At 36.4% G+C, this 10,606-nt stretch overlaps 1 protein-coding gene across 3 annotated transcripts in view; it reads right to left on the bottom strand.

Annotated features, from left to right (window-relative positions):
• The window catches only part of LOC125277248 (regulator of microtubule dynamics protein 2), a 54,306-nt gene that overhangs the window by 14,849 nt on the left and 28,851 nt on the right, over nucleotides 1-10,606 (bottom strand). The window lies entirely within an intron of this gene.

A 10,606-nucleotide genomic window follows, 5' to 3' on the forward strand; every position in this document is an offset into this window, starting at 1 on the left:
TCATTGGTGGGATATAGGCAAGGTACAGATAAAAATGTTTTGTCAATAGTATACTGCTCACAGTACTAGAGCCCTTAAAAAGAAAATAATGATAAGCAATAATGATGATTCATCTTTCACAGATATATACATTTCTTTTAAAGAATCATTTGGAAGAAGGGGAGAAAGGAGCTTTGATTAGAGCAAGATATACTCATTTAAATGAAATGGATGCCCCTACAGTTTTTTTTTTTTTTTTTTTTTTTTTGGGGTACTTTTGGTAAGAGATTTGATATATATGCTTTGGACATAGGGTTTCTTTCTCTTGACCAAGAAAAAGGCTTTGATAGAGTATATCTATGTATCTTTTTAAGACTTTACAGGCTTTTGGTTTTCTGGTCGAATTTTGTGTCTCTTATTAAGCTGCTGTATAATAATATTTACAGTATGCTTAGAATTAATGGTTCCTTGACCTGACCCTTTCCTGTAACTTGAGGTATAAGACAGGGGTGTCCTTTCTGTATTACTGTATGCCATTTCAATCGAACCATTGTTAGTTTCATTAAGGAATAGGTTACATGCTGTGAGCATTTCTGGTTATCCAGATTTAACCCCTGTAAAACTTACAGCATATGCTGATGATGTCTGTAGTTGTATGTAATGTTGATGATATAGATAACTTGACAACCTGCTTAAATTGCTTCCAAAAAGCGACATCTGCAAGTATAAACTGGGAGGAATGTACAATGCTGATGGGAGAATGGAGGGAAATAGGAACTCCTCAATTACCTCAACAGTGTCAATGGACTCGAGATGGTTTTAAAATCCTTAGCATTTACTTTGGGACTGATGACTATATATGGAGAAAAAAAAAATATGAAGGAATTTCTGACCAGGTGACAGGGAGAATCCAGAGGTGGAGATGGATTCTTCCACAGCTCTTGTATAGAGGAAAAGTTTTGATTATTAACAATCTGGCAGCTTCAATGCTGTGGCATAAACTCACAGTTTTGAACGCCCCTAAAGATTTCTTCTTGGAGTTCTTTATCTGCCTGTGTCAGAGGGGGGGACAGGACTCATTCATGTGGAGTCAAAGATGAAGGCAATGAGATTGCAAACATTGAAAAAGATACTTTATTGGACAGATAGAGTGTCTTGGATACCATTCAGCTTCATTTTGCTTCAAAATATGACCAATGTAAAGCTGGACAGGCAGTTGTTTTTAATTGAAAAGTCATATGATCCAGAAACTCAACTGCCTTATGCTGATTTTTTATGCATCAATGCTGAAAGTATGGGGACTGTTTAATATGATAAGAGATAACAATGAACACTGTGGTATTCTTGAACCTCTGTTTTTTAATCCATTGTTTAAAATACAATCAAATATACTGAATTCATTTAGTGTAATGTTTCTAAAGCAGGGATAATAAGAATTATTGATTTGATTGATTTGCACAATAGTCAATGGAAAAGTGTGCAGACTCTTGCTGACCAAGTTGGTCTTAGATCAGCAAGGACTATGGATGGGTCATATGTGATGCTCATTGTAAATCATTAACCCTCTGGAGTCTGAGGCTGATTTGGGGCCTGGAGAAGTTTTGACATGCCCTGACATTTTTGCTTTTTTCAGTTGTTCATAAACATATTAATGGAAAAAGTGTCATTACACTGTATTCAGCACAATAATATGTGAGGAACATGTATGTACATGTATGTATTTTTGAAGGAATAACGTTTATGCGTGGTTATTGAAAAAACACAAAACTTAAGTCAAGAAATAAAGCCAAAACATATATATTAAATCTGTGTTCACAAGACTTCTGGGTATTGTTGTAGACTAGAGTTTTTGCTTCAAAATTATGTAAAAATTATCCTACCTACTCATTTATATAAAACAATAGAGAGATTTAAATTTTGTAAGACACTATATGTCAAGAAACACAGTATGCATGGAGGCGTGAATCATCATGAATAATGGGTCATTTACACCAGAGAAGACAAAAGAATCGCATAATGAGCTGTAATGACTTGCATAATAATGAGGCCTTTCAGTCAGGAAGGTTGTGAAAAAACCCTCTGTGATCATGTCTCAAGAAGGTTGATAGAAAATAGAGGGTTTATCTTTTTGCCCCTGAGGAAGTTACTCCTTCTGGAGACTTTTATATAAGCCTCCAATACCAAAGAGTCCTTCAGTGGAGGATCATTCACGGTATTGTGGCCACTAATAATTTTGTTTCCAAGTTTAATCCATTGGTTTCATCAACATGTCCTTTTTGTAATGATACTGATAATGTTTTTCATTTATTTTGTTATTGTTTTCGTTTATTGCCTTTATTTGTGTTGCTTGATGGAATGATGTCTAAACTCAGGTTTTTATTCAACAAGATATTGTTTATTTTTGGAAATAGGTATAGACATTCTTGGCAAAGGGAGTGTAAACTTGCTAATTTTTGGTGGGACATGCTAAATTGTCTATTTTAAAATCCCATTAGTGCAAGAAAGAAAGAAAAAGTAGGTGAAAGGGCTGATGTGTGTGTACGTGTCCTGTGTAGTTGTAGTGTTTTGAGGGGCCGGTTGAGAGGTGATCAAAGCTTTTCCACCATAGCGATGTAAATCCTGCTGGTACTAACAGTCAGACAATGGAGCCAGGCACAAACACCTTTTATGTGCATGATCAAGGGGTGAAGAGGTCGAATGACTGTCACAGGAGGTGAGAGGGGCTCTGTTTAGGCTGAGTTTGATTGAGGGACAGAGCCTGTCTCCAAAAGGCTTTGACCTTGAGCTCACCAGAGAGAAACTCAATACTAGCACAGATGTAACATGATGGACAGACTTACTGTACTCAGCTATAATGGGGTGTGTGTATGAGTATATGCGTGTTGTGGGAATTAAGCTTTTTTACTGGCTGTTTAGACTGCAATTCCATGACAAAATAAATGGGAATTAAATGCATGCAGGAAGGGATCCAAATAACAAAAAGACTGCATTTATATGAAGATAAATTCTCTCTCAAGCATTTTTATTCATTGATGAAGTCAAGATTGTGCTGTACTGAATAGTCTCAGCCGCAAGCGGCACGTCCATGGACCACCCACAGTCTGTTAACTGACCATCTGAACATCTCAATCTAGCAAGATTTAATCTGATTGGATGAGTTTGTGCAACTTTCGAGAGTAAGGCCATGCAGTTTTTTTTTTCATGTATAACCAGAAAACAAATCACATTTAGTAAGGCTGAACCAATGAGAATAGAAATTAAAGTTTGCCAAGTTATTTGTGTACATAACAGCAATTAAACTAGATATGCACAAATAAAATGGCAAATCCTGCTTTGTTCTCCAAGTTATGTCTGTGTGATCAGAAATTGTCATCCAAATATAAGAACTATTCATTAGAAAGTCTATTCAGTTTCTGCTAAACAGCATGTAAAAATTTAATAAACTCACTCTATGTGTTTATCTGTTTAGGAGAGAGAATGACTGAGAATGAACATTGCATCACCTCGTTAAGGAGCTGGTTCTTTGAGCTTGGCATCGCTGCAGGACAGACAGTTTAAAGGTGCCCTCAAATGAAAAATTGAATTTATCTTGGCATAGTCAAATAACAAGAGTTCAGTACATGGAAATGACATACAGTGAGTCTCAAACTCCATTGTTTCCTCCTTCTTATATAAATCTCATTTGTTTAAAAGACCTCAGAAGAACAGGCGAATCTCAACATAACACTGACTGTTACGTAACAGTCGGGGTGTACGCCCCCAATATTTGCATATGCCAGCCCATGTTCCCAACATTACAAATTATGCATAATTTATTTTGTCCTGCAAGAGGAAATTCATCTTCACAGTGGGTGCACTTTATACATATAAACATATTACAATACAATCAAAGCCAAAAAAAAGGGGGGGGGGAGCATAAAATAAAGGCTGATTCCTATGTGTTTAACGCCCGTATAGCTACAGGAACAAAACTCCTACTGTAGTTAGCCTTTCTGCACATCGGTAATCTATATCTACGGCCAGAAGGAAGGGGAATGAAATACTGATGGAGTGGATGGTCTGAATCATCAATCAATCAATTATGAATCAAATGTACCCTTTATTTTAGGGCGTCCTTGTTACTCTGTAATTAGATTTAAATATTGAGTAATATTAAGTAAATGTACTTACTATAAGGTTAGGATTATGGTTAGTTATGTGCAATTATGCAAAAAGTAGTTATTACTATAGCAACTAACATGTAACAGGGACACTGTAAAATAAAGTGTTACATTTAGTATCATGCTATTAATATAGCAACATGCCAACATCAAACTCTATCTGAAACTATCTGATTCCAATTTGTTGCTGTCTGTATAGAGTGTTCCAAATTAGTCACAGGTTTTAGAAAAGAGCTAACAAAGTAACAACAGCCAAAACTAATAATTCAATCATGATTACTTATAAAAAAATAAAAAATAAATAAAATAATGGCACTGCATGGACAAAATAGATTTTAATGTGTCTAAAGTATGATGAACTGCAAATAAATTTGAACTGAAGCAATATGAAGACATACCAGAAGTGATTACTAATAACAACTGCTGGCAGAGAGAGTACAGGTGGGTTGAAGGTTGCTCAATGTTCCTGGGGCTAATTCCTTCCCCCTCCTTTCACAGATTGGTTTGTGAAGTGTTTATATTAATTGCTGTCATGTTCTGGCAATGCCCAGAGGCTTGAACATTTATCCACAGCTAAGCAATAGAAGCCAGTGGCAGAACTTCTGCCGTCACACACCTGACACATTTCCACAGTCTAAATCTGGGATTTCCCTCCACAGAGGAATTATGAATAAACATCCCCAATAATAAAAAAAAAAGGTGTTTACCATAAGCAGATACTTTGTGAACAAGAATCAAAAAATTACTGTATGAAAGAAATACCAGTAGAAATAAACCAGCAGCAGATATGCTTTCCAATGATTCCAATTATTTATTCTTCGTCCTGCAACAAATTGAATTACATTTTTATAAATTTTATACTTTAAGAAATTCACATTTTACTTGAAATAAATAAACAACATGCTCCACAGCTATTGGAATATTAAATCATTTCCATTAATTTTTACAGCTGTCTGCACAGTATCTAAAAAAACTCAAAATGCCACTTGGTAATACTGACCAAAATATGACAAAATTTTGATTTATATTTTTCTACCTGCAAGTGCAGTCACTGTAATACACTAGGGCAAAAATCATAATTGTCGATTATTCCCTTTAAATTGTAATTGCGATTATTAATTATGATTATCACAATTTACATTGAATGATGTTTTGAATATTATACCATTGTTTGAAGCAATAATATTTTTTTACTTGGTCTGCTTGATTTCAAATGGTATTTTGATTTTCAAGTAAACAGTAATAAAATAAAAAAAAAATGAACAAATTACTAACAATAGCACAGAAAAATACAATAGAATAAAGATAGAAATTAAATAGACAGCTTTCTTTTTTTCAGGTAGGTCTAACAGTAGTGATCAGGTAAGAAACTGAATAAAGAAAGTAATCAAATGTAAAATAACATTGGATAATCTTCATTGTAAAACTTAATCAATTAAAGTTACAGAAGTTAATCAGTCAAGAGCAGTAAGTGATTTTTTCTTTGTCTTTTGTTGTTTGATGAACATTAACAACATAGAGAGCGGCATGTTTATTCGGCTACTGTCCCTTTAAGATTTGACAGACACATTCTTCCTGAACTGTTTTACGTTAATACCTTTTTTTTTTACAGTCTATGGTTAATACCTGTGGTTAATACTCACCATGATGGGCATTGTGACATTGTTTCTGAGTATATTTGACCATTTATTATCCGCGAAAAAGAGCTAATTTTTGCGCTTGTACATGGCCGCGGGAAGTGGGGGTGCTGTAGTGACGAGAGGGAGATTTAAAAAAAAAAATGTAGGCCTATTAAAATATTTTGCACAATTTATAAATTCCTTATGAATATTTTAGAAAATGATTTTGACACACGTAGGCTATTACGTATATTTTGGATTTTAATTTCATATTTTGAGGCCTAATCAACACAGGTTCGGAAGTTACGTTGTCAACGTCAGGCAGGCAGGTTTGGTCGCCGAGTAAAGAGGTTTCCCGCTCGTTCCATGCAGAATACATCCATCTTTGACAGCAGCTGACTAGTAAATTTACATAGTTTAATGACAGAAACGAGGAGAAAATATGTCACAGAAACGGATTTTGGATTTTTTTGGAAAACCACCAGCGAAGAAATCTAATACCGCAACCATGACAACGGAGTCTGTCCGCCTGCCTCTGCCTGCAGTTGAACCGGCAGGCCCAGCCCCAGCACCCGCAACCCAACCTAGCGTGATTGGATTAGACGAGCCCTTCCAGCCAACATCCAGTTTCAAATTTCCCGCACGGCGTTGTGGTAATGAAACGTTCTCACGTTCTGTTATTTCTGATTCTGCTTCTGCTTCAGATTAATAGCGCATTGCGCATATCTGAGAACTGATGTCTGTGTGTTTCAGACCCTGGCTGGCTGTGCACTGAAGTGTATATGACAATAAAGTAGTAAATCTCAATGTATTTATTTTTAAAATGTATTTTAAATAGGAAAAAGGCTCATAGGTTTTTTGTCAAAAAAAAAAAAAATAATAATTCACAGCACCCCCTGTTTAAAATTACTTCCCGCGGCCCTGCGCTTGTATGTCAAAGGCGGCTTTATTATGTGTCTGCGCTTCGTGTGAGCGCCAAATCTGCGGGAATTAATATAATTATGCGCAATCCCGCGCCGAAATTTAGACCCGGTCACACCAACACTATTAAACCGGAGAGCATGAGACGATTGAATGAGAAGAGGCGCGTGCGTCTCAACTCGCTGTCAGAGAGGAGAGCAACGCGCAGCTGGTATCGGTGTATCGATACTCCAGAAAGAAGTATTGGTATCCTTTCTGATATTTCAGTATAGATACATATAGAAATATAGATATTTTTGACAACACTAGGCTGTGTACACGGCTTTTTAAAAATGGCGGGTCCTGGTGTTTCGTGCGCGTTCGACATATCAGCGTACACCTACGTCACTGGTAGCTCCTTTTGTGCTGGGTTAACGTAGACCTTTTACACTCTGAAGTAGTCGTGATTCGCCTCTCACAACGTGACATGCTCTACACACTCCTCTTAAACATGCAGAATAATCTAGTGGATATTTTTCCTTGAAATCGTGGCATCCGTAATCGTAATCGCGATTAGAAATTCGATTAATTGTGCAGCCCTATAATACACTGCAATATGTAATATACACTACCATTCAAAAGTTTGGGTTCAGTAAGATTTTTGTTTTTAAAAGAAATTAATACATCTATTCAGCAAGCATACATTAAATTGATCAAAGGCGACAGTAAATACATTTATAATGTTACAAAAGACAAAGTCCTTTTTCAAATAAATGTTCTTTAAAACTTTCTATTTTGATATTTCACAATATTACTTTTTTACTGTATTTTTGATCTAATAAATGCAGCCTTGAGCATAAGAGACTTCAGCTTTTAAGTAGCTTTTATATACACATGGCTTAGAGAAGAAGAAAAAAAAAAGAAAAGAAAAAAAAAAACATTACTGGTGTTCATCTTGAGACAAAACAATGGCACTGACATACTTGCTTTCAGTTAAGACAGCTCAAACATGCATTTGAGTCTGGTACTAGGCTTAAGCCCTGTCTGTGAAACCAGGGGTGAAAGTCACAAAATGCAAAACAACGCAGGAACATTTTGAAATGCTTTAAGTACTAATCATCTTTTAATAAATGTGACTTCAGTTCTACTTTGAGTATAAATGCTATGCAGTAAAAGATAGAACAATATAATACAATCATTGTAAAAGGTTTTGCCACAAACTCAACTCTGTCATGCTGATATCGCGAGACAACTTTTCACCTCAACGAGAAATATCGTCATGTCGCTAATATCGCAAAAACTCGTGGCACAAGATCTCGTCACAACCCTACCATATGCATTTTTGAATGCATTCTTTCTAGCATTTATTTGCATACCAACTTGAGTGGTGCATTCATGCATCTATTTAATCTTCAATAACCTCCTTTAAAATTCAAAGATGGTGTCACTGTGTTGGCTCTCAAGCACAGTCAACAAAAAACATGTTGCATGCTCACTGTCGACAAGCATGATGACGATCAAGCATGAGGTGGCTCTGATGCAGCATCTTGTCTAAATCCCAGTACCTACAACTGTATTCTTTTGCTGCCTCACAAGCACTGATATTTTCTTCAGGAAATGCAAATCTAGTTTCATAATTAAAAAGACAATTTAAAGCAGATGGGTTTGAGTTCATCGAAGGACAAAATGTGTCCACGAAATAGAGTGTTAAAGAAAACAAGCAGTTGTTTGTTACTCTATTAGTATAGTTCTTCGTGCTTAGAACAGGTCGGGGAGGTTTTGTGAGCTTCAGGCAGTTTCCAGTGTTCTGGAGTGAAACCTCTGTAAAGTTTATTCTATCTTGAAATGTGTGTGTTTGGGGGGGATAAAAACAGAGAGAGAGAAAAAAAAATGACACTAGAAGAGGGAGAGAAAATATTTGTACAAGAACAAGTGTGGTTTGGCCATAGGTTGTTTCTGACAGTTGCTTTGAGTACTTTCAGTGAGTTGAAATATTATATAGCCTCATACACACTCATGCATACAAAAAAACCGCACCACACAGAAAGAAAAGAAAAAAAAAAAAAAAATCAGCAGAACACCAAGACTTCTGGCTGCCAGAAGATTATGTAAGTTTAACCAGTATTTCCCTCATGGGCAGAGAAATCCCCTGAACAACTGGCCACAAACAAAGAGGTCTAAGAGTTAAACTGATTGACAGAAAGAACATATTCCTTTCACCTCTCGGCTCAGAACAGAAAGTTCTCTCTCATCACCTTGGGCTGAGCATTTAGTAAAATCTCAATGACAAGAGCTGCCTTTGCCATTCGTCGCTCTGTGTGCAAGGAAAACTAGCTATGATGTGGGATAGAAGGATAAATTGTCCAACCATGAGACACTGGCAGAAACGTTCAGCTCAGGGAATCTGACAAAATAAATGTCACACCCCATCAACAAAACTAATTACGCAACAAGAAGAGCTGTCTGACATAAACTCATTGTATCAGGTCTTTCTAACACAGGTTCATTAAAAAAAAGAAAAAAAAAAGTGTTATCAGCTGCATAAACTGCATTTTGACATTTTCTGGCTGGTACACCACCATTATGCTAGAATGTTGTGTGGGGTTGCAAGGGCATTTCTATGCAGTTGCTAAATCTCTATGATGCCACAAATAGTGTGCTATTACTTTTCAAAGAAATCATACTTATGAATTTCAACTAGTGCTTAATAAAAACTTTGAAAGAGGGACTTAAAGGGATGGTTCACCCCAAAATGAAAATTATCCCATGATTTACTCACCCTCAAGCCATCCTAGGTGTATATGACTATCTTCTTTCAGACAAGCACAATCAGAGTTATATTAAAATATATCTTAGCTCTTCCAAGCTTTATAATGGTAGTGAAGGGGCTGTGAGAATTTGAAGCCCCAAAAAGTGCATCCATCCACAATAAAAGTACTCCATAAATTAACCTCCAGCTCCAGGGGGTTAATAAAGGCCTTCTGAAGCAAAGTGATGGGTTTTTGTAAGAAAAATGTCCATACTGAAAACTTTATAAACTATAATAACTAGCCTCCCAGTTCAAACAAATAGGGCTGGGCAACAAACTCAAGCTCCTCTTCTCTTACATCAAAATTTCTCTTTAAAAATTCTCATTTTAGACTTCTAATTCATGACCGGTGTTTTGATTTGCTGTATCCTCTGAGCTTCCACATTCGTCAATACGTCAGGTCAGAGGAAACTCTTGCTGTAAATTGATTTGCGTAGGCTGTCTGCCAGAAGTTATTATTATAGTCAATAAAGTTTTTAATATGGATATTTTTCTTTCAAAAACCCATGCTTCACTTCAGAAGGCCTTTATTAACCCCCTGGAGTCATATGGATTACTGTTATGATGGATGGATGCACTTTTCTTTTGGGATTCAAAATCTCACAGCCCCTTCACTACCATTATATAGCTGGGAAGAGCGAGAATATTATTTAATATAACTCCGATTGTGTTCGTCTGAAAGAAGTCATATACACATAGGATGTGGCTTGAGGGTGAGTAAATCAGGGGATAATTTTCATTTTTGGGTGAACTATCTCAGTCAGTTTTTACTTTCAGTTACTGTAGTGAATTATTGACTGGAGTTTGAGACTTCTTCACCCGCATAACTCTCACGCAAAGTTTGCACATTGTTTGAGTTATATCAGCCGGCTCGCCTTCATGGTTTAAAAGGTGCTCTAAGTGATGTCACGCGTTTTTAGGCCAAAACATTTTTTGTCACATACAGCAAACATCTCCTCACTATCTGCTAGCTGCCTATCCCCTGAACACACTGTAAAAAAAAAAAACACGGTCTCTGTAGTTGCCACAAGCTCCGTAAAAGGCAATAAAAACAAACTGGTGCAGCCTGGACCATGAATCATAATAAATATGCTCCAGCCAATAACCAACAAGAATGATTTTAAAAGCGCGTTCATGAC

Source organism: Megalobrama amblycephala, linkage group LG10 (genome assembly GCF_018812025.1).
Source record: "Megalobrama amblycephala isolate DHTTF-2021 linkage group LG10, ASM1881202v1, whole genome shotgun sequence".
In the NCBI taxonomy this organism is placed as follows: Eukaryota; Metazoa; Chordata; class Actinopteri; order Cypriniformes; family Xenocyprididae; genus Megalobrama; species Megalobrama amblycephala.